Genomic DNA, 24915 nt, shown 5'->3' with positions numbered 1-24915 from the left:
TCATATCTTGATCAATGACTTAGCAGGATCGAGCGCACCCTCAGCATGTTTGCAGATGACCAAGCTGAGTGGTGTGGTCGACACATCTGAGGGATGGGATGCCATCCAGAGAGACCTGGACAAGCTTGAGAAGTGGGCCCATGTAAACCTCATGAGGTTCAGTAAGGCCAAGTGCAAGGTCCTGCACCAGGGTTGGGGCAACATCCATTATCAAGACAGGCTGGGGGATGAAGGGATTGAGAACAGCCATGCAGAGAAGGACTTGGGGATACCGGTGGATGAAAAGCTGGATACAACCTGGCAACGTGCAGTCGCAGCCCAGAAAGCCAACCATATCCTGGGCTGCATCAAAAGAAGCGTGGCCAGCAGGTCAAGGGAGGTGAATCTCCCTCTCTACTCTGCTCTCATGAGATCCCACCTAGAGTACTGCATCCAGCTCTGGGGCCCCCAACATAAGAACATAGATCTGTTCGAGTGGGTCCACAGGAGGGCCACAAAGATGATCAGAGGGACAGAACACCTCTCCTGTGCAGACAGGCTGAGTTGGGGTTCTTCAGCCTGGAAAGAGGGGGCTCTGGGAAGACCTTTCAGTACCCCTTCAGTACTTAAAGGGGGCTTATAAGAAAGATGGGGACAGACTTTTTAGTAGGGCCTGTAGCAATAGGACATGGGGTAATGGTTTTAAACTAAAAGAGGGTAGATTAGACCACTTGTAGGGAAGAAACTTTTTATGATGAGGGTGGTGAAACACTAAGGTTGCCCAGAGAGGTGGTAGACGCTCCATCCCTGGAAACATTCATGGTCAGGCTGGATGAGGCTCTGAGCAACCTGCTCTAGTTGAAGATGCCCCTGCGCATTCCAGGATGGGTTGGACCAGGTGATATTTAAAGATCCCTTCCAACCCAAACCATTCTATGGTTCTATAACAAAGTTTCATCAGAATCAACAGCTTATACGATCAGCAAAAGCTTTTGTGCTTTTCTGTGCACGTACTACTTTAACTGCAAAATCCAAACCAGGGTAAAAGCATGGAACATTAGACCAGAATCACAGAATCTGATTTCCATTTGTGGCTCCACTACAGTCTCAAAAGGCGACACAAGAAAGATCATTCACCTCTGCGTGAAGTCTACTGAAAGCAGGACTTCTCTGCAGGAGTGGAAAAAAACAGAAAGTTCATGTAAAGTAACATCTGCAAAACACAGGAAGGTAATGCGTTAAAGGCTCTCAGCCTTTCAAATAAATAAAGGTGATGGCCAGAGCCCACCTTCATTAAATATTTTACCGTGTCTCATGAAATGACCAGACTGAAAATATTCAAACACTTTCGGCAAAGCAAAAATTTGCAGGTCATATCTGTCCATAAAAAAAACAAACAAAGAAACCCTACTGCTCTTAAAATAGCAGTAGGAATCAACTGAAAAATTATGTACTTAGGAATGAGAGAACTTAACACTGGCCCATAGAAAGGAGTACATTTCCCCTATGGCCTCTGCAAGTCAATTTGCATGTTCCTGATATGATTACTCCCACCATCAACTTCGTATTTTCTGTCTTTCTTTCTTTCTTGAGCTGGAAATTGCATTCAAGATAGAGTAAAAAAGAAATAGTATTGCTCAAATTCTAGCTGAAGCTATTGGAACCAAAATTCCTATCTTGGGAAAACAAGTTAATTTTTTTTTAAAAAAAAAAGCGCCCCAGATGCTGTAGTTGCATAAAAATTTCAGCTCTTCCTTAAAACTAGAGTTTGTATTCAGCCTTCATATTTGTTGAAAGCTACCTGAAACACAATTGGACTGTAGCCAAAGGCCAAGAAATCAAAATTATGACAGAAAACATAAATGAAACAAAAGCTGTAAAATTATTTTTAAGGCACAGATAATTTTTTTTGCGATCAGACTTCTAATATTTCGATATTCACATTTGGCAACACCACGGAGGAGATCCACAGTGACACCAGTTCACAGTCCACTGTAAAAACAGACTGTCTTAATCTGTGGCCAAATTAGTTATTTCATGACATTTTTCTCTTTCACGTTTAATAGTACTTACTTATGTAAGGAGAGGAAGGTTGATGGGGACTGCCTCAGCCATTTGAAATAACCCCTGCAATTTTAGTCTATTTTGAATCACCGCTCTGCAAATTCAAGGTAGCTACTTCAGAAGGTTAATACAACAAAAAAGGAGAGGCTGTTCTTCAGGAAAACCAGGCTAGTACATTTAGCAGGCAAAACACTTAACAACAACAACAGAGGAAGAGGAATTGTATAATTTTGTTTTACATCACATCATGTTTCCAGTTGCATTTATAATTAGCTACAATGTATTCAAATTTGGCCTTTACTGGATTTAATAAACTACAGTGTTCCCTACTACCTTTTAACAAAACTGTATGGCAACAAGAAGTAATGGAGTTAATGAGAGACATCATGAAGATAGTACTAGACAAACTGACAAACTCACCTGTTCATCATAATACAGCTATTTTTTTCCCAACACTTGATTTTGCTCAATTAGAGAAGAAATGAGAGATGTGCTGAATGTTATTGGAAAGCCACTGCCAAACAGTATAAAACAAGATACAAAGTTTGGCTCACTAATACAATTTGCATCCAAAAATCAAATGCCAGGGAAGCAAGGGTTTCAGCAGGGTCAACTGCTACACCTGAGCTGGCAGAGGCACTAGGACAGCAGTCACTGCTTCCTAAGCTCCAGTTCTGCTAAGTGGCATGGCCACCTGCCCATCGCTGCCTGCCAAATGTATGCTGCTACCAATTATGACTAGTTCAAATACGAGTGAGTGAAGACAAGCAGGGAGCCCATCATTGCAGAGAAATACTACAAAGCACGGCCTTATTTTACCTACATAAAAGGTAGAGTTTTGTCACTCGATAGCAGCATGAGCAGAATCCCACTAATTTCCATGTAGCAAATCCAGTTACTCTCAGCAACAAAATTGCTGTGGTTCCTGCACTTTCTCTCAGATTAGATTTATTAGGTGCTACAGTGAAGTCTCCTATTCTTTTTATCTTTTTATCACTATAATTTGGGTTCCATATCCTGAATATTGGGTGTACTGGGTGGCCTTGTTCTGTTTTACCCAGTAACTTGCTGAATTCTGTAATAAATACATCTTTGCATTCTGAATTTTATGGATCTAAATCTTCTACCTAGGTGCCAGCCACTGAAACACTCACCAGTGTTTCCAGGTATTCAATTTCCCCTCATCTGTAGCTTCTGCACTCTGAGTCTCATTTGAGGATGACAGTGCCAGACCCCTGTCTCTAGGGACAGAAAAGGAAGACAATGTGCTGCGTGCACATTGTCAATACATGTTTTTGTTTGCTTTTCTACAAAGAAGGAACAATTTCTAACAAGGCTCATTTCCTCCATCACACTCAGAACCACAGAGCTGCCCTTATGTCCTTGCAATTGTATCCTGTGGGCAAGACACAATCGAGACAGGGACAAAGTGCTTCTCAAAGAAATGTTTCCAGCAGTACAGTCCGTTCTGCTGAGTCTTAAGCACAGAAACACAGCATTCCCACCAATTACTTACAACAGTACAGACATAACAGTGTTGAGACACTCTGTCTCACTGCTTTTCCCTAGCTCCTTCCTTTATAGGAGGGGCCACCTTCCTGCTCAGCACCTTCTACTACGTCACCATTTCCCTCCGTGTCCTCAGCACTTGACTTGATAGGACCATCGGAAGCTGGCGCTGCCTGTCGTAACAGGACCTGCATTTAGCTCACCCCCTGTCTCTCACAACTTCTTACCACTACTTTAGCCCTTACAGCAAGACTGCACAAGCCTAGGATGAAAACCCAAGATGTATGTACTGGGTTTGTGAGGCAAGGTTTGGTGGCAGGGGAGCTGCAGGGGTGGCTTCTGTGAGAAGATGCCAGAAGCTTCCTCTGTGTCTGATAGAGCCAATGCCAGCCAGCTCCAAGGCCAAGCCCATCAGTGACAGCGGTAGTGGCTCTGAGATAATGTATTTAAGAAAGGGGGAGGCAGTGGGGTTGGGGGAAACCCCTGCACAACTGCAGTTGGAGAGAGGAGTGAGACTATGCGAGAGCAACCGCTCTGCAGCCCCCCAGGTCGGTGCAGGACGGGGGGCAGGAGGGGCTCCAGGCACCGGCGCAGAGATGCCCCGGCAGCCCACGGTGGAGCCCACGGTGGGGCAGGCTGTGCCCTCAGCCCATGGAGGTCAGCGGGAGCAGATCCCCACCTGCAGCCGGGGAGGACCCCACGCCAGGGCAGGGGGTGCCCAAAGGAGGCTGTGACACCGTGGGAAGCCCACGCTGGAGCAGGCTCCTGGCAGGACCCGTGGCCCCATGGAGAGAGGAGCCCAGGCTGGAGCAGGGTTGCTGGCAGGGCTTGTGACCCTGCAGGGACCCACGCTGGAGCGGTCTGCTCCTGAAGGACGGCACCCCGCGGGAGGGACCCACGTGGGGCAGTTTGTGAAGAACCGTGGCCCCTGGGAAGGACCCATGTAGGAGAAGTTCATGGAGGACTGTCTCCTGGGGGAGGGACCCCAGGCTGGAGCAGGGGCAGAGTGTGAGGACCCTCCCCCTGAGGAGGAAGGTGCAGCAGAGACAGCGTGTGATGAACTGACTGCAGCCCCTGCTCTCCATCCCTCTGCACCGCCGGAGGGAAGGATGTAGAGAATTCAGGAGTAAATCTGAGCCTGGGAAGAAGGAAGAGGTGGAGGAAGGTGGTTTTAAGTTTAGTTTTATTTCTCATTATCCTATTCTGATTTGATTGGTAATAAATTAAATCATTTTTTCCCCAAGTCAAGTTTGTCTTGCCTGTGCCAGTAATTGCTGTGTGATCTCCCTGTCCTTATCTCAACCCACAAGCCTTTCAATACATTTTTCTCTCCCCTGTCCAACTGAGATTTGCGGGCACCTGGTGTCCAGCCAGGGTCAACCCACCACAGCGTACAGCTTATTTTCTTCCCTAGAACCCTGTCTGTGCAACACACCCCAGGAATACACACCAACACTGATCAATACCTATCAATGAGATGGGCCATTTCTTTAGCAGCAGAGCTCTGGAGGTACCCTCTCTCACCATGAGCTGGCTGGATGTTAGCAGAAGCTGCTCTCAATTTCATCCCCTGTAACTTGATACATCTTGGCAGACGACACATGAAAGGGGCAAGTAGACTGTGTTCATACCATCACCAAATTTACTACTAAAAAAAGGCAACTCGGAAAATGAAACATTTCCTCAATTTCTCCTTTTAATATGTGAAATTCAAGTCAAAAGCTAGAAGGTTTTCTAGCATCGAAGCCATATAACTCAAAATGAAGATGGCAAGCACTGTTGATGATAGGACTCTGGCACCTTTCAATATCACTGTATGGGCAGTGACTTAGCCCATACCACAGCTGAAGCTACAGCCAGTAAAACCAGGAGCTGAACACACTATGCTTCTCTGCTTCCACCTTTCTACGTACCAGGTTCAGGAGCCAAAGCCATAACTCATTTAAGCTCTACCACTGGCCTGTCATTTAGATGACTGTGCCAAGCAAAGAGTATCAGATAATGAAAATTTGTGGAGGTGAAGCAGTGATCTATAGAACTAAGTCAATGTGCAGAAATCAAGTGGAAAAACTAAACTTTAAAAAGGCTGCCATTGATCAGAGTCAATCAGTGGCAGTCAGAAGAGCAAATACACACCTTTTTCTGGCTAATCGGAGGTGACAAAGAAGAGAAACCTGCCTTGGAAAGGACTCCTGGAACAGGTCACCCTTGACAGCCACAAGAGAAAGCATACAGTCATCAGCACAGCACTTTTCTGCATACAAGGGCATGCTCAGGAAAGCTCAGCAACACAAACCTCACAGGTAATTCCTTGCTCCAAAGACCCCTCGATCTCTGCAGACCACCAGGACCTGCACCCAGTTACACACTTATCGCTATTTCAGTACTATTCTGGAGTTGGGAGGCCTGAGGTCTGTGTGATGATTACTGTTAGCAAACAGCCATTTCAGTGGACTGCTGGGGATTTAACTTCTCTGCAGAAGCAACATCATATCCTTGCATTCTTGAAAATGGAATAAAGAAGAGAATACACAATTGTACAACAATAACTAAGGGTACAAATGGAACTGGGGTGGTGCACAGGTAAGGCTGATGATTGTTAAAAAAACTGGCAGAAGAGGTATCAGGAAAAAGGTAGCAAAAAAGAAATAAAAAAGGGAAAGGAGGAAAGACCCACAGGATAAGCAGATAAGGACACAACAAAACAGAAGTTCTGGGGACATGGCATGAGATAATAGTATGTGCAAAGGGAAAAGGAAAATGGGAATCAAAATAGAAAAGGATACAAAAAAAAAAAAAAAAAAGAGCAGATATTTGGGCCAGAATAAAAAGAAACATTGACCTGTGTGTCAGCATCCTTACATTGCACCCATCTTTGAGATATCTTAAACAATAAGTTTCAGCCTGGATGCCTCTGCATCTCGTTTGCACTGTTGTGTTGCATTTTTAAAGACAAAGCTAAACCTCTCTGTATTGTTCCCATTTGAAATTAGAGCAAGTTTTTAAAACGTTGAACAATACAGTAGGAGAGAGATAAGTGTTTTACCTGCCATAGTCAGCTGCAAGCCTCACCAAAGAACACAGCTGAAGCAAATCTAAAAGCTAAACTGAAATCTCAGAAACCAAAAATATATAACAGTACCAGGGAGCATGAAAATGTATGCGTATGGGAAGCAAGCTGGAGTTTTTCCAATCTGCTGCAGACTGCTGACTCTTCCAGACTGTTACACAGAGTGGTTCTGCAACAACAGTTTTTCACCTGTGATTCATTTTAAACAATAGAACTGATCCTAAGTAAGTGTTACTTACCTAGTTCATGCTAGATGTTCCTGACACAGTGCATTAGGGAGAGTTTAAAAAACCATAATAGTAAAAAAATAACTTTAAAAAGGAAAAGATGGACTTTGGAAGTGAATCCTCTGATTACCCCTGCTTGCAGTACTTTGATCTGCATCACAGAGCTACATGATCTGCCTGAACCAGATTCGTCTCTGCTGAAATTAAAACCTTAAAATGCTACCCAACTAACCCAGTCTGAAGTAACCTCTTCTCTTCGTGAAGCACACCGTGTACGGATGTGTGGATGTAGGCTAGGACTATAGATTAATTTAAATCAGAAGGGACCTCTAGAGGTCATCTGCTTCAGATGCCAGCAGCACTGGCTTAGGTTGCTCACGGCTTTGTTCATCTAAGCTCCACAACGTCTCTGGCCAATCTGTTACAGTGTTTAAATATCCTAATTCTGAAACATTTTTCCATAATATTTAATTGGTTATTCCTTTGTTGCAACTTATGACTGCTGCCTCTCGTCCTGTTACCATGCAACTCTAAGATGACTCGGTTCCTGTCTTCTCCATACCCTCCCCTTAGAATAGCTGAAAAGAGCAGAAAGATCTCACTCCTTCAGCCTTCACTCCTTAACCTGAGATTTTTAACATGCACCTAAGTTACAGTATCCACTCCAAGACTGTTACACCATGTTAACATTTTCATTTTTCTTGTCAAAAGCATTTTGTAATCAGGAGACCCTCAGCATCTACTGCTGCTTGTACAGATCGGCTCCTGCCACACAAAGCTACGTGCTGGCGCAGATACAACCATACCTTGCCGGTCTGCATACAGTGAGTGCAAGGACAGCATGCCCAGGAGCACTGCAGTGTACTTAAACAGGTATCTTTTGGCTTGGCTATAAGCCATAAGAAGCTTAATTACATTAGCCCAAATAAGTCATTCAGCAAAACCTTTCCAGCAGATGGCCAGTAAACACACCCTTGAATACAAACTCATCCCTCCAGTATTGGTTCTGGATAGGAATTAAGGAGAATTAAAAATATTTCAGCTCATACAAATGTCAGTCTGAAAAAGCTGAAAAGTCTAGATGGCTGGTGGGATTTTGCCACCGTCAATTTAATGGTCATTCTCAACCGCAACACTATTATAAAGCTAATATGACACAGTTCTGAGTCATCACTACTTTTTTATACGTTTAAAATCTCAGTTGCTTCCAGCAGCGACTAATTGTTTATTAATTCCACCACAGAAGATGCTGTAAGGGATTTACAGTAATTAATAGAAGCTAATCTGCTTTCTGCCCTGAACTGTCAGTCCTGCACATGAACTAATGAAGCAGTGACTAACCCTCAAGCTCCAGAGTTGCAAATACAAAGCTGAGGTCATGCTATCTTTTCCCTGGTACTCAGGAAAGGTATTGGCTTTGTGCAAGACGGTAATATAAAACAATTCTTTTCCTCTTTTTTTAAAAAAAACCGAGAGATGACAATTACATCCATCCACTCTCCATGCATCACCTTCCTGTCATCTTTGAATTTATTTCTGTCACTCTTTGCGGGAGGAAAGGTGTGTAAATGCAGCTTGCAATCACGAACCCTGGCGACTATTCATAACCACAACCCACTGCATTGCTAATTCTTTACAATGCCTGTTCTGGACTTACTTACCTTAGCGATAAAGCTAAGAGATTCACAGAATTGGCTGCATTTGCAAGGCATTCTTTACTCTGTACTGATAAATCTCATGAGCAGAGTGATATATGGGGAAAACCTCTTGTAAATCAGAAAGTCTGAAATAGCTCAACTTTACATTTTGGGTATGCAGACAACATACATCCCACCATTCATCAGATACTGCATCACTGAGATGCACTCATGGTTAGTAAGACAGGAAACAGTAAAAAGAAGCCCTCCTTTCTCTGCTTGACCCAGCCTGTCATCCAACAGGCATACCTTTGTTAGCATACCCAAATGCTTCTCCATCGACACTAGCTCAGAGTTTCCAAAGACCTGGATGATACACTTGCTAGGGTGCCAAGTGAGTTGATCCCCCTTCCAAGTTACAAACCAATTTTTCTTAAATGATGAAAAGGTAGTTGCAGAGCAGTTAGGCTCATTTTAACGGAAAGCAGCTGTAAATGCCGACATGTATAATTAGTAAAAGAATGCTGCAAATATTTAGATAACAAAAACTAAAACCTCTAAACTAAAAACACACAACCTCTGTGATGACAAAGTAAGAGTGATAAGCAGCCATGATTTAAAACAAACTAATTACATCCAATAAATCTATTCTCTTTCTGGATAAAGAACATAGGAAATTTACTAAATCTGGTCATGAGCAAAACATAGTGGGATGGAGTGCAGCTGCAGAAATGTCAAACTATCCTCACAAGGTTATACTTGACATTCTGGGAGAAATGCAAACAACACAAACTTGGAAGATGAATTCCTAAGTGTCCTTAAAGAACTGTAATTAGTTATTGCAGGTCAAAACTATACCAAACAACAGGATGCTGACCAAATTTGCAGGATAGAGAACAAAAGGAAAGCGGATCTTGCCTCTTAAAACTTTACCATTAAGTAAAGGCAATAAGTAACAGACACCCCAAAATTCAGATGCTAATACAGTATTCTAGAGCAATCCTAACGTGGTAATGATCATATTGGTATGCAAAGCCATACAACTGATTTTTGCTTCTTCTTTTAAGTAACGGAATGAAATCTTGTTCTTAAATGCAAATTCTACTTCAGCTTCAATTCAATGCCATGTACGCATTTTAATTTGAATTGCCAGGAAAAAAACACAGATTTTTTACATAGTAACATTTTAATAGTCTAACAGTAATTGTTGCCTGCTTTAAAAGTAAAAAAAATACCAAACAAAAAACCAAACAAAAAAACACCCAATCCCAAAAAACTCGCAGCAAAACCCCCAACAAAACAACCAAAAAAGTATTATTTTTGCTATGAGCTTCCTGCTTTTTTTTTTTTTTTTTGCAGCAACACAGACTGGATTTCAAATACAAAGACACCATGAAAGTACAGCCTCAGAACGACTTCCACATACCACTCTTGTGTACAGTCATTTGTTTAACATACATTTAGAATAATGACAAAAATGCATTTTCCCATCCCTTACCAAGTTTTTCTTTCTGCACTACAAGGAAAGACAGTATGTGAAGTTCAAACCACAGCTAGTGGGGAGCAGTTCCAATGCCTTAAAGCTCCGCTGTCAACTGTCTACATGCCTGACAGATGTACGACAGGTAAACAGAAACTGTTTTAAAAAAAACAAACCGTTTGTAATTATTTTGATGTTAAACTCCTATTTCAAAAATAATTACTGTATACTTGCAAATCTAGGAGGGAAAAAAACCCAACCCAAACCAACCTGCTTCATTACCACAGACACCTATTTGTGATGTAGCTATAGGGTTGCTTCAATATTACTCCAAAAGTCAGAATAGAACTTTGTTTTACAAGAAAAATGTACTTGTCCTCTATCTGAAGTGACAAAGAGGACAATATTTCTAATGAAATATATTTTAAAATGTTTTTTAGCAGAAAGAACTCACTCCAGAGTCCCCACAAGTTTCCAATCACCTGCCCCTCGCTCACATCTAACACTGTCAAGCTATTTTTTCGCTTGCCATAATCCAAGTTGTCTAAGACATCAGTTCTATATGTCCTTCAGAACTCTTTACTGGGATAAAAAGCTCCATGCTGTGTCGCCACCAAGCTGTTTTTCCCTCCTTTTTCAAGGGAGGAATGCCACGCTATTAGAACTAGATTGAAAAAAGCCAGAGCTGAATTGCCAGACAAGTACTTCATATTTAAGATGTGGAAGCCAAACAGTGTCTGTGCTTCACTTGAAATATAATAAAGAATACAGAGGCTGTCTGCTCAGTAGCATTGACCAGGAATATGCTATTCTGTAGTAACTCTGGCACTTCAAATTGAGAACTCCTTAGTTTGGAATTTTGTCACTACTTTTTTACACAGACAAGCTGTAAGAACCACTGACATTAAAAACATTGCAACAGAATTATTATTTTAAGAAACAGAAACTGGTAGCGTGAAAAATTAAGAGATAAACACAGAAAACTAATTACTCTCATAAAGGAAAAAGATGAAATCCTGGAGTATGCCTGTAACACTTCAAATAGGTAGAAACAGCAAGAAGAAGAGTGAATTCACCATTGGCCACTACTCCCTGTGAGATCTGGAGACTAGTAATAAGAGGTTACAGCTACCAAAAGAAACCAACACAAAAACTACAACGTAGAAACTGCAATGCCAACACATCAAATCCAAACAAAGTTACGTATAAGAAAGTTTCCTCAGGGCATCTCATAAAGTACATTTAGCATTTTAACACTCCTTTTCTCTGTTTGAAAATGTGAACATTAAGAAATTTGTCAGACAATAGTCAATGCAAACTTCTACCCAACCTAAGCACAGAGGTAATCTCAGACACACCATCAGCCCCTAAAAGCTGCTGTGTCTAAATTAGCGTGTGATAGTTATCTCATGAGTTTTCCCTCAGTTTATGCAGAGCCATTTTAGTTTAATGTTTTGTGTTTTTATAAACATATGTATCTATTTGCATCATAGTTACATCAGTGCTAAAATTGAATGCCTATTTAATGTTCTGCTTTTACCTAAACAAAACTGTAGCTTAATATTACTCTAATGAAAATGTGTATTTTCAGCTCATTTTAATCAAGCAAATGCAGTAATGACTATGTGAGCACTCCTACTCTAGCCCAGTAAAACTGATGCTAACAACAGCATTAGCAAACCTGTTTCTGATCTGTTCAGGGCAAACTGAAATAGCCTCTCTTTACAACAGCTCTGGGACAGTGATTAAAGCTTCTTCAAAACCAAGCACCTGACTGCACTCATAAAATAAATCTCGTTTATCTTCACTACCTAAAATCAGCTTATGGTAAAATGATGCCACCTAAGCATTTTAACTTTCTCCTTTAGTCAACAGGAAGACAGCTGCATACAAACCAGTTCTGTGTGGATAGATATTTCAATGAATTTGAAATTGAAACTCTGAACTTGAAATTACTCCATTGTAACTGGAGCCAGAGCGTATCACTGAGATTTTAAGGAAATATAAATACTGCCTTTCTGCAGCATCACTAGGTTTACCTAACCTGAGCACAATGGAAAGCATCCAGTAAGAATTATAAGAGACCTAGAGACAACAAAAAAGAAAGAGTGATGGAAAAAATGGAGGGGTGCAGCTGAATCTGTACAAAGCCACTTAAAAACAGAAGGAAAAAATGTGTCCCATCAGCTTGTAGTGGTCAGGGAAGGAGAAGAATTCTTCATGTCAGCAAAGCTTGGGTTGCCTGACAGGACTGCCAAGGAAGGGCAGGCTCTGGCAGCTTGAAGAGCAGCCTGGAAGCACAGCGCTGGAGGGCTGTGGGAGTACCTTGTACGAGTACCAGTGCCAAGTTACCTAGGTATAGGATGCGTATGCTGCCCGGGGGCAGCAGGTACCAAGAACATCTGCTTGAAGGTCTTGCCTGGGCCTATTTAGCCAACTCCACCTGTGACACAGAGAGTACACACAGTTACAACCATCTACTCAATGTATATTTTCAATTACACTTTCTGGTGTATGATGGAGTGTCTGCAGTCAGTTCAGTTCTACCTCTCCTTGCCCGGCACATTCATGTATAACAAGGAGGAAAATAACACATGTACAATCTGCAGAGTCACAAAAATCAACCCTATGTTTGTACCCAGCGAACGAGTGAAATGATCCTATTGGTTCACTGTTTTCCAGATATTTTCAGTTAGTAGGGCAGCGTAGTTTCATATAGGAAAATTGTTGTAATTATTACAACACCAAGACAGTAAATGAAGGAAATGCAATTACCATACTTCATGTGTATAGGCTTCCAGAAGTCTTTTAATAAGGTAATTCACAAGAAGGTACTGCAGAACACCAAGTAGTCCAGTAGAAAACCAAAATATTTTGAAAACAGAAAGAACTGTCCAGAGACAGAATGCAAAGAGGGAAGATCTACCCCTTTCTGTGAAAACTAGCAAGTTGTGGGGCTTGAACATTTCACATTGGTGGTGTTTGCTTCAATAAAACAATCTGGAAATTTGGTGAGGAGTGAGACAGATTATTTCAGGTGCCATGAAGTTATCAGCTTCTTCCTGGAGCCAGCAAAGCTCTAGTGAAGATCTCTTACTTCTTACAGTGTGGGAAAACCTGTTCAGTTCCCTAAAGGAGTAGGGTGAATGATGAAAATAATGCAAAGTACCAATGCCATCTTCAACAGATACTGTACCAATACAATGCTCAACAGTTAAAAGTCTGAGTACGCTGTTTGCAGTTCACACAAAAATCCACCCTGCTGCTGTAGTATCTATAGACATTTGGTAACAACTTTGTGAATGTAATTGATTATGCTGAGATCTCCTTCTGTGCTTCTTAAATCCCATTATGGATTTACTTCCTCCTGAATACATTGTCCAAAAAATAACGCTAGTAGTGCCAAATGCATCATTTCATTTGTCATTTGTATGCTACTCAGTCTCCTCAGGCAGTTGTCTGCTCTTTGATGTCCTCAAACCATTCTTACTCTCCTATATCAAACATGTTTATGCTGGTACTGGCACCAGGAGGGGCACAACCCACAAAATCCATGATATCCTAAATGGTCACTGATCTGTGACAGTTATTGCAGAGCTACTGTCAGTCTGCTAGTCAGCCAAGAGTGACAGGCCACCCCCAACATGTACTCTAGCCCAGAGTGAATTCTGATGTCTTTCAGTGACCGCCAGGAAAAATCTGAAACTGTCAAAAGAACAATCTGACAAAGAATCAACAGCTAAAAGCAATCACTAAAATAGTCAAGTATTTAATTCTTCTCTGGAAAAGACTAAAAAAAGGATTTAAAAGGATTAAAATATGAACAAAAGAACAAAATAAGGGCAACGTGCCTCCTTTCATGCCTTGCAAGTACACTATCTGCTAAACACAAAGCCTTACTAAGTCTTGTGGTATTTCAGTAAAACGTGAGTGTTGATGAAGTCAGACTGGTGAATGTTTTCCTGGAGCCAGATCTGCTACTAATAATGATAATAAAGGCTCATCCCACTGGTTGGTTGGTTTGTTGAGGGAATTAGGGAAAAAACATACAGAAAGGGATATTGCCAGGGACAGTACGTATCTGTAAAAATTTGAGATGACAATACAGTTTGGGTTTTATTCCAGATTACATATTTTGTAGGAATTTACATACTTTTTGATCCTTTCTAAGGGTTTTGTATCTTTTTAAGGTAAATGAAGGAGAAATACAGCCAAACGGTGTTCTACTTTATGATGTTTCACTTCAAAATGGTGAACACATTCTCAACACAGCAGAGAAACAAGTCACCCTACATGTAATAAGTAAGTATTTTTTGGTTTAGAAATGAAGTAAAAGAGTAAAAGAACAAATGGTCAGGGTAGCACAGCTAGAGCCTGCAGGCTTTACATCTTTGCTAGATCTTAGCTGGACTTCATTAAACTACAGTAGTCTACTGCATTCTGCAGTCTACAGCCTGATGACCGCTGTTGTAGGTTACCAGTTTCAGCAGAAACTGGGAAAGCTTTACAGGTGCTCTAACCTCTACTAGCAATGAAAAAGTTGTCTTCATTACTGGAGAGCCCAAAGAGCTGTTTCTCTCCTGTCCACCAAACTTCTTTTCAGCAAATCAACACTGACAAGAAAAAACCCGATCTGTTTCCAGCTGTAACAGACATGAGAGTTTTGATAGCTGAAGCAACTTTCACAGGCTATGTTTCTCTATGTGACATTAACAATGATCACAAAAGATTTAGTTTACACCTCAAATAAATCAGCATGTGTGTAATTCACAAGCTGCATCAATGCACCCTGTGCTTTGGCCTCTCTGTACAAACCAACAAAGGTGTTGCCTCTACAACACCAACAAAGGCTGTGGTCCAACACAAAACCCAGTATTAACCCAAATCAAAGTTTTTACCACAAAAAAGTGATCTTAAAAACAAAGTGTTCTTGGATATCTACTGGATTTGTTAACTGGCATTCATGGTTATGTGCTGTTATACATATTGAAAAGGATTAAATCATGAACTGCCTTGATGCACTTCCTCAATACTGGCTCCACAATCCTGCAGCCTTGGGAGACGGCCTTTGCAGCTGACTCAACTATCGAGAGCTGCCAGCAAAGCCAGTCAGAACAGCAATGATTGAAAGTGTTGAAGAAGAAAAAGAAAAAAGAATAATTTTAAAACTTGAAGGAAAGGGGATGAACAAGAATTTGGTCAAAGTCAGAATAGCACTTCCTTGGATGTATTAGTATCTCAGATAGCAGATGCCAGTAATTTCACAGATTTAGATCTTCACCAGAAGCTCTGAACCACCCCTGGTGCTACCGAAGGCGATCTGCACCTACCCTTTTACAAAGCATTAAGAAAACCCCAACAAAACAAAACAAAAAAGCAGAAAGAAAGAAAAATGCCCCTAACTACAATTTGTACTAGCTGCATTACAGTGCCAAGGCCAGTTACCTTGCTGAGGTTATCCCTGGCAGCTGTGTCAGTGCCAGCCATGCAAGCTGAAGCAGCTACCCGTGAGATGTGAATCTGCACTCTGCTTTTATAGATTTAAAGTGTTGGTCCATATTACATTTTTAAGTAGTTATAACTTATTCATTCAATGGAATGTGCTCTTGCAGCAAGCTGCTGATCCCTCTGGTATCTTGTGCTGCACAATACAGCATCCATGTTCCTTGTGCTACTTTGCAGTGTGACTGTCTGCTCCACAAACCAGTGAAATAAAAGGAAATGGGCAACAGCTTTTCTCCACGCAAAGAAAGAGTGAAAAGCTTATGCAAAAGCCATGCAGGAAATATGTGAAGACAATGCACGTCTCTCTTCAAGGTTTATTCTGCATGAATTTGCAGTGTGGAGAAATGCTTAGGCCAGACCTTTTGGCTGGATCTGTGTTTCCATTTATTTTTTTCTGTCCTCCTTCATAGGCATCATCATCTTTTAATCTCCACTGGAGCTTTAGGAGGAACTGAGAATACAGCTCCATTCCTTCAGAGCAGCAGTCAAAACAATACTAATTAGCTTATGTCTTTTGTTGTTCTCATGCTTCAAAATATCTGACTCCTCTGTCAACAGTAGAGTGCAGAAACTAAACCCATATTTGTAAGATAAAGAAATAATGACTGCTTCCTCAGTTCCATTACATCCATCACAGGAATTAAATCCTGCTGTTCCAGAGAGGTGTAACATTATGTACTACCCTATGCAATTATGCAGTACTGCCCAGAAATTATGTCTTGCCCTATGCATGAGGGTATTCACCATAGTCAAAGTCAGCAACAAATTAACTGATCAGATTATCAATGAGGCCCAGGAAGCTTTCATTCCTGCCGAGAACTTCCCCAGTCCTGCTAAAAGAGAAGCAAAAGGACCGTATTTACACAACCTTGCCCCTTCTAGCTTGCACTGCTCAGACTGAGGTGTACTGGTTCTCACTGTAACAAAAGCTTTTGCATTCCTGCACAATCCAGACCTGCCCTGCTCCTTACACATTTTTTTCCCAAGCATCTGGTACTGAGTGCTAGCATGATACATGATACCACATAAGACAGCCCTTTGAGTGTGCCAGAGCTGGCCAACGTGCTAAAACTTGGTCCACATGACAGTCTGCCACAATGCTGAAAGAATATTTGCACTTTTTTAAAAGACCTTTGAGGGTCTTCAGCCACAGCTTACTTGTAAGAACTGAATTAGTCCCATCTAACTAACCAATACTGTTTCCTCTGTTTCTCCTGCATGCCCATGCAAGTAAAATGCAGACAGACCCTCAATGTCTGGCGTGAAACCCCTCCTCTCCACTGGTAAGGTTAGCCATTATCAGTGTATCGTACGGCTGCCTGCAACAAGAAATTAATTCGGGAGCTCAAGTTATAACCATTATGTTTTCATGGAAGGAGGATTTAGTGAATAGGACTCACGATTCCTGATTTCGCCATCTAATTGTGCCCCTGACTTAATATGCAACACTGGCCAAATCACATTATGAGGGTTGTATTAAACTGGGCACAATACCATTTACACACCTCAGTGTGGTTTCTGGCATGTGGACAAAACCCAGCTGCTAAATACAGTAATCTGCTCTCATAGAATTATGAGTCAATTAATGTTAAAAGGCTCTTTGGGGAATACTGATGGTTTTCCATCAGGGCTCTAGTGATGGTTTTCCCCTGAGGGTCTCAATTGATCCTTCTTTGGGCTCTACATGCCAACTCACAGGGGCACTTCCCGTATTAGTCATGCAGATGTCATGTTATTTCTGATGAAGCTGTAACCAGTCTCTGTAAGAAAATACTGGAACAGAGAATCTCATTCTGTTAGGATATCTTTAGTAAGGGATCAGAATAGGGATAAGGAATAAGATCAGCTAGAGTGAGACTGCTTTGGCTACTGGAAATAATATCCAAACCACCATGTGAATGCTGCTTCAGGCACATCTGGCACATGACAAAAACTGAATCCCTAACTTTTTTCATAGCTTTTATGCAAAAGCTCTGGTTTCAAATGACCAAACTATTGACAAGAGCAAGAGTTCAGTCTCCAAGCTTATTCCACTGCTAAAGCAGCCTGCAGACCTACCTGAATACTGCTGAATTCCTGCTAAACAACAGCAATTCTATGTGAACCCTTCTTCCCAGTTTGTATACCAGAGGCACAGAAAAAACTATCGGGTGGTACAAACCCTCAGTTGCTCCTGACCTGGAAAAAAATTGAACTTAAGCTAAAGTGGAAGAGTGTACATGCCATTAGTAATTCTCTAGTTTTTCAGCCATTTAATTTTCCATGTACAGGCAGAATGTTCTTAAACATTTAAATATGCTATTTAGGCAAGAATGAGCAAGTTTTCTCCCATCTCAATACTGGAGTAAAAAGTAAGATATCCACACACTGGACTTCATCTGTAATTAATGGTGCCCATGTCTTGAAGACTATATTGTTCCACATGTATGTTTTAATTTCTGATTTGCTACACTAAAAACATAACTGAAGCAGTTTTTATACACAGAAATGAAGGAATATAAAAACTTTCTCAGCTCCGTGCAACAGACACGCTAGAATAAGGATCACCATTTTAAGCATTTAAAATTAAAGGTAATAGCAACTGGGATAGCATCAAGAATATCTGATAAGATGGTTTTCAACTATTTATGTACAAATCATGAAACAGAAGATGCCTTCACTATAAATATTACTAACAGACAGAAGGGCTGGCAAAGCATCACAATCACAAGGTACAAGTTTGAAATATTTTCAGTTATTTGCAAACTATTCCTCACTGCAGGATGCATATTAACCTGCAGGTAATAAACCAACACGCTTACACTTTTCTTTCAATGTTAAGAACTACTAAAGATGATGGCTTTCCTTCTGAACGATGCAACTACTTCAATAACACTTTACTACTATTTCTAAAGAGACAAACAACCCTCTCCCACAACACACCAAGGTTTGAAGGTTTCTCCAATCTAGATGCAAGATAAATCTTTATTCAGACATAGAAGTCCCATCATCAGGAGAATTTTTATTGATACTTTGTATTACAATACAGAAGTCACTCTTCTCCCAGGACTGCTTCAAAGCCTAAGTTAGCATTTACAGAAGGATTATTATATTTGATAGAAGGCTTACCTGTGGGTCTAACAAAAACCACATGAAAGAGGACAGAAGTAATAAAAGCCAATAGTCCAATGTTATTATATGATTAGGAGCGTGAATTTTAACAATACAATAAACCTATGATGTTTTTTATCGGGTTTTGCATGCAAGCTGCAAAAATAAAGAAGCAGCTTGAAAAAAAGGTATCAAAACAAATCAGTTGTTAGAGCATGTTTTCTACTTAAGACACTTAAATACTGGTGTGTTACTCCTTAACTACAAATGACTCACACCATTTATTGCTAACTAGTAGAATGGGCAAGAATACATGGGTCTGGCAGCTTGACAGTGATTTGTGGAAAATAAACTCGGGTATCTATCTCAACAACTGTCAGAAATAAAATGGATCTTGTTAAAGCATGGAGGACTCAGATATTTGTATCAGGCTTTTAAGCTAACCTACTAACAATGAAAATTCAACACCTAGGCAGATATCCCCAACCTAATGAGTCACAACTGGGTTTCAGTGCATGCTGTCCTTGTATTAGGAAATTTAGAAATGAGAAAAGGGAAAGATAAAATGGAAGACACTTTATTAAATAAAAACTACCCTAATATTAGAAGTCCATTACTTTCTTGGAAGAAACATTCTTGAAGGAATTTCCCTGCTCTGAAGTTTATAACTATTTCACTACAGAGTGAACAGCAAGCATCAGATGTCATTTGTAACAATAACTGGAAATACTTACAATGACCTCCAACTTTACAACTGCATTTAAGACATCAATATGTTTTGCTTTTATTTAGCCTAGTATCTCAGCTGCATTCTGTTACTTACACACACACATACATGCACTAACAGAAAAATGTAATGTTTCTGGAATTATTGAACTTGACTCTGGGAACTGGGCCATTTAGTACTCCAAATCCAACTGGCCTCACAGAGCTTAGGCAGTCCTGGCCCGTGCACTTCAAAACCGTGTATTCAAATGGTCACTGGAAGTCACACACATGATAGCACTGGAGAGCACCGTATACCAGGGATGCAGGCAGCCTCTGCAGCCCACAGAACTGAGGTTTTAGGAGTTAAGAGACAGATATTTCTCCATTTTCTCAGAGGAAGACAGTGCCCAAAGAGATCAAGAAAAGTAGTAGAGACTCATGTTTCCCTGCTTATCCATCCTTTACAGGTGCCACACTGAACAGCAAGATCAAAAAATCTCAGCTGTTTAGGGGGAAGACACACTTCTGCCCTCCTGGTGCTTCCTTTAGGACATCAGAGCTCAGTTTGCTCCACTGTATGGTGCCGTTTGCCAAAGGGTTTGATCAAGTCCACATAAAGTTTGATATATTCCATGTTGGGCATGAACTTAAATCCCAACTCCGCACAGTTTCAGAGCCTTGTAGACTTGGACCAAGTGCACTAAAAAACCATGCCACAGCATGCCATTTAGTAAGAAACCTAATGATGTGAGCTAGTTTCACAGAATTGCCAGCATTTATGCGGGGGTAAGTATATAAATCTTATCAGATATGGGTACAATGTTTTGCTCTCTCCCTCTCAAAAAAACACCAACACCCAACCCAAAACTCTACACAAAAAATGAACAGCCAAGACAGTGAGACACAACCTAATCAAATCAGTCCGTTTTTGCAGGATTCTTGTACTTTTAGTTCTTCTATTCTTTAAAGCAGTGGCTATTTAAGGATGGTTGAAATGAATTCATACAGAGATGAAAAGAAAGATGCTAAAATAGTATGAAACAACTATCTTTGCTTGTGAACCCAGAACAGAATCATAGACAAAACAGCATTAGTGTAAAAAAGTTGCCTATTTATGCAGCAGAACTCCACTATAGCGTAGCAAAAACTCCTGTCAAGCTTCCTTGCTGAGAAAGATAAGCTCTTAACTGCTTTTCATTCCTTTTGCACAGGCAATGCAACTTTTAGAAGAGGATCAGCCTTCTCTGTGGCCCATGCACCTTCACAACAGAATTGTTAAGAGCATCTCCGACTTTGCTGCTAGACATGCAAGAGCCATAATGAACACAGCTTGAATTTCCAACCTCAAGCTGATATGCAGGGCTGGCATTTGGAAAAAAAAGTGTCTTTTTTTCCTGTAAGCTGAGAAAATTTGATCTAGCAGGCTCCAAGTGGCAGTAATTGTGGAACCCCACAATGCTGTGTTAACATCACTTTTCAGGAAATAAACAATTTAGAAAGTTGTCATGAAAGTCTCAATGACTGTAAAGCTAAATACAGCTGAAGTTCCAGTTCCTGCTGTTAGATAGTTACTTTCTGTATTTGGGAACTGTTCTCTCAATAAGCATTTGAAAAAAGTGAAAGAGTCAGGACTAGTTCACATTTGAAGACAGATGAAAGAAGCTGACAGAAGAAAGAAATAGGATTCAACAATGGGAAAGAAGTAGCAGCTACAAGACTGCTCAAAATTTCTGAACAAGGGAAAAGAAAAAGATTGCATCATTCTTCAGAGAACTTCTCTCAATGGTTGCAAGTCTTAGCTGAAATTATAGCTCTTATTAATCAGTTACATACGTGCCACCACATCCATGAGTTAATTTACGTTCAAATTTCCCAATAAGCATAGTGATAGAGTAAGTACAAAACAGCAATTCAAGTATTTTATACCAGGCTATGTTAGTGAGACTTTTTCTGTGTATGGCAAAAATACAGGGGAATGAGAAGGCAAAACTGTGAGCATCCTCTGCCCTCCTAAGGCTGTTGGCTGGGCTATTTTTCATGGCTCTTAAGTGCAATGGCAGGGAAGACAAACAGCCATCACTACTTCCTCTGCAATATATGGCCAAAATTGTATCTCTCCCCTTAACAATGAGGACGAGCAGGACCTGGAGTGGAAAATAAAGCTAACTATCCTCAAAAATTACTCTTGATGGTAATTGTAGCAAAAAAGAGATGACATATCCACAGCCACATTCCCATCTTCCACTGCTGCTTCTGGAAGCAACAACACTGCTCCCTCTGGCAGCCCTCAGCCCCAGTCCCTCCTGTGTAATCTACAACTCACAGGGGGAATGAGGAGTCCTATTGCTGTCTTGTTAGCAATTCCCAAAGAACAGTTGCAAGAAAACGTGGTTCCAAGGGTATTCTTACATGGCCCTTTGACACATCTGTCATTGTATATTATATGCATAAGGACCCCAAAGAGAAAGACATTTTAGAGGTGTTACAAGGTATTTTTTAAAAACACCCCAAACCCCATTCTCCCATGAATTTTAAAACCATTCCCATCCTCTCACTTCTTTGCTGAGATCTGCTATAGGAATTACAAGCTGAATTACATGTTGACAAGCAGTCATGAAGTCATGGCAATTTTAAGCTTTTTAAGACAAAAACTAGTTTTATATTTTATGTTCATGCTGTGTTTAAAGACATGAAGAGTCTACACATTCAAGCAGCTAAAGACTATGCTAAAACAGCGCATACTGATCTACTACACCAGCAGAACAGGCATGTTTGGCAGTATCATTCATTCCAGCTTCCACACAAAACATTGCTACCAGCAAGGTTACAGCTGTATGATGGACTTGGCCAACCCACTACACCAGCTCATCATACCATCCTACACTTTACTGGCATCATTACAATGATAAGAAAAAGGTTGTACAAACCTTGCCCAAGTCATTGAAGATCTGGGGATGTTTGGACTGTGAACAGGAAAGCTCATTAAGTAGCAAACTTATCTTTTATAAAAAGAGCTGCAGATTGCCAAAGAGGCATTGCAATGTAGGAATAACTCCTTATTTTCTGTGTGCGTTGTAGTTTACTTAGTTCTCCAAGTCACACACAACATAATGCACAACGCTGAACATGCAGTCACAGTGTAGACTCCCCTGCATTTTTGTACTTGGAAATGCCATAATTAAAATAAAAGCTTTTAACATGGTATATGGGAAGTTTATTCTTTGTGACTGATTCTGACCCTGCAATCATATTGATCCTAGCAGACGTGTCTGCACATGTTCTGGGCCTTTCTAGATAGATGGATCTTTCTGCATTGGTACGATCGCACGATCAGGTCCTAAGACTGTAAAGATAAATGGTAAACTACAGAGATTGAACAGCAACAGCTGAATTTAAACATAGCAATGCTCCAACAGTTTTCACATAGAATAGAGGCTCAAATTGACATGATTCAACAGAAAATGGCAGAACATGCTTTATTGTTTCAACTCTAATGAAAATCCCCCCAAAATCATGTGAATATTTGCTTTTATACAGCTCCCATCCTTTGGGAGGTGAAAGAGAAAAAAAAATAAAAATCACTGCCTCCTTATTACTGCAGACCAAAATTCATTTTTCTTGGTATTTTGCCAGTTCAGTTCACAATGAACTGCACCCACCAAGCAAGGTCATATAAATGATTGTAAAAACAAGTTTCCTTTGTGCATGAAAAGGAATGAATCATTTGGAAAAATGTGACAACTTCAGTACTATTCCTGCCACTATGTATTATTTTTCTAAATTATGCAATCCATCAATATAGCATTCATAAATGTATTTTTGGGAAATATGACCTTAAGTAAGTTTCTGCATAACAGCACTGAGTGGGATTTTTCAGTGAAAGAGAAAGTCTAGAGGAACAGGAATGCTGGAAGTCCATATGCCTGCTACTCTACAGCAGAAGCTTCCAAACCAAAACAAGGGCCACATGAAAAACAAATGATGACAACTCTGCACAACCATTAAGTAGCCCTCTTTTTTCTTTCAGCTGCAAAGAAATCTGAATGAAGGCTTTGCAAGAGATGCACAGAATGGACAGCAAAGTATCACACAGTCACAGGGATGTCTCAGCTGACAGGTCTTGTGGCCTCCTTTGAGGTTCTTCAATACATGATTTCATTCTTCCTGCACATTTAAGCCCCTTCATAGCTAGATGTTTACAGATATTGCTGCTACCAACCTCAGAAGTTGTTGAAGTGCAATATTGCTCCTAATACATCATTATACATAACCTGGAAACACCTCAGAGTCAAAAAGTCCAACAAATCCCTGTTTAGTAACAAGTTCTAACTACTTTGCTCCAACTCCTTTTGTTAGCTTCCTTCAGCTCTTAAAATGTGTCAAACCTGTTAACTAAGTCAACTAGCAATATTCAGATATTCTGAAGGGAGAAACGGTGTTGTATGAACTGCTGATCATTCTGAGCTGTTTTTCCTACACTCATTATTGCAACAAATGAGGCATATGATCAGCAACATACCTAATGTGTAGACATGACCTTACATGAGCCAGACAAGAGCATATAGCAACTGATACAGGAGTCTCATCTTTTTTTGTTATTGGCATCTCATACAGCGCTGGAACTACACAATAAGTAACTCATGGTTTCTAAATAATTTAGTTGTTGAGCATAGAAAGGCATCTCAACCACTAGTATACAAGTGACTTCTTGTAAAAAAAGGACTTAATTTCAGAGTCTTCAAAATCAAGGGCAATACTTCTAAATGTAACAGCAGCCCAGGATGATGCCTTGAAGGATCCTGAGATAACCTTTCCACTCTCAATTCCATTCACTAAATTATTTACATAAAATAAATATAAATCCTGAGAATAATCTTCAGCAGTGTGATATACTGTCATTAGCAAACAGCATCATTTTAATTTGATGTCGTAAGATAATGGTCTAGTGGTTCTGCCAAAGCAAGCCAAAAATTACACATTTATGCATGTTACACCAAATGTGTTACACCAAACTCTTTGGTTCACTCAAAACTCTGAATCTTGTATGCCATTATAATGGAAATTTCCACATGTAAATCCATGTCTTAAGATGTCCTGTGAAATAGAGTTTGAGATAGTGCTGCCCAGCTGTGAAGAAGTCCAAAGGCTTTCTGCCTCCATAACGTAGGTCAGGTAATCACCCAGTAGTATATGAGAAAGTCTTTTTTTTCCCTGTGAATTAACCAAATAACTGAATTCTGATCAGCATAAAACCTGATTTTGCTTCAAAGCAAGCCAAAAGGGAAAACTGGAGGCAAAATAAAGGCTTTACCATCCTCAATTAGTGCACAAATATTGGACACTGAGAAATAAGCTTTAGTTTTGCATAGTACAGTTGGCTTTAAATGCTCTCAGAAATTTATCTAATGAAATATTCATATACAACACGATGCATTTAATCCTAAATGCTAGAAGAAAAGAGCAAGAAACTGCAAATAATTTCAGACATCTCCATGACAGTATTTGTTGGTAGTTTAAAACTGCACCATGATTTCCACTAAGCTGCACCTCAGCCGCAGCACTATGGGCTTTTTTTTCCTCATTCAATCATCGAACTTCAAAAAGAAACTGTTACAAAATGTTACTGAAACTGCATTTTTGCACATT

The 24915-nt window shown here is 40.5% G+C and overlaps 1 protein-coding gene across 2 annotated transcripts in view; it reads right to left on the bottom strand.

The window, feature by feature from the left end:
- HHAT (hedgehog acyltransferase) overlaps nt 1-24915 on the bottom strand; it is a 162395-nt gene that overhangs the window by 39273 nt on the left and 98207 nt on the right. The window lies entirely within an intron of this gene.

Source organism: Falco peregrinus, chromosome 11 (genome assembly GCF_023634155.1).
Source record: "Falco peregrinus isolate bFalPer1 chromosome 11, bFalPer1.pri, whole genome shotgun sequence".
NCBI classification, from domain to species: domain Eukaryota; kingdom Metazoa; phylum Chordata; class Aves; order Falconiformes; family Falconidae; genus Falco; species Falco peregrinus.
This window is presented reverse-complemented; position numbering and strand designations above follow the sequence as displayed.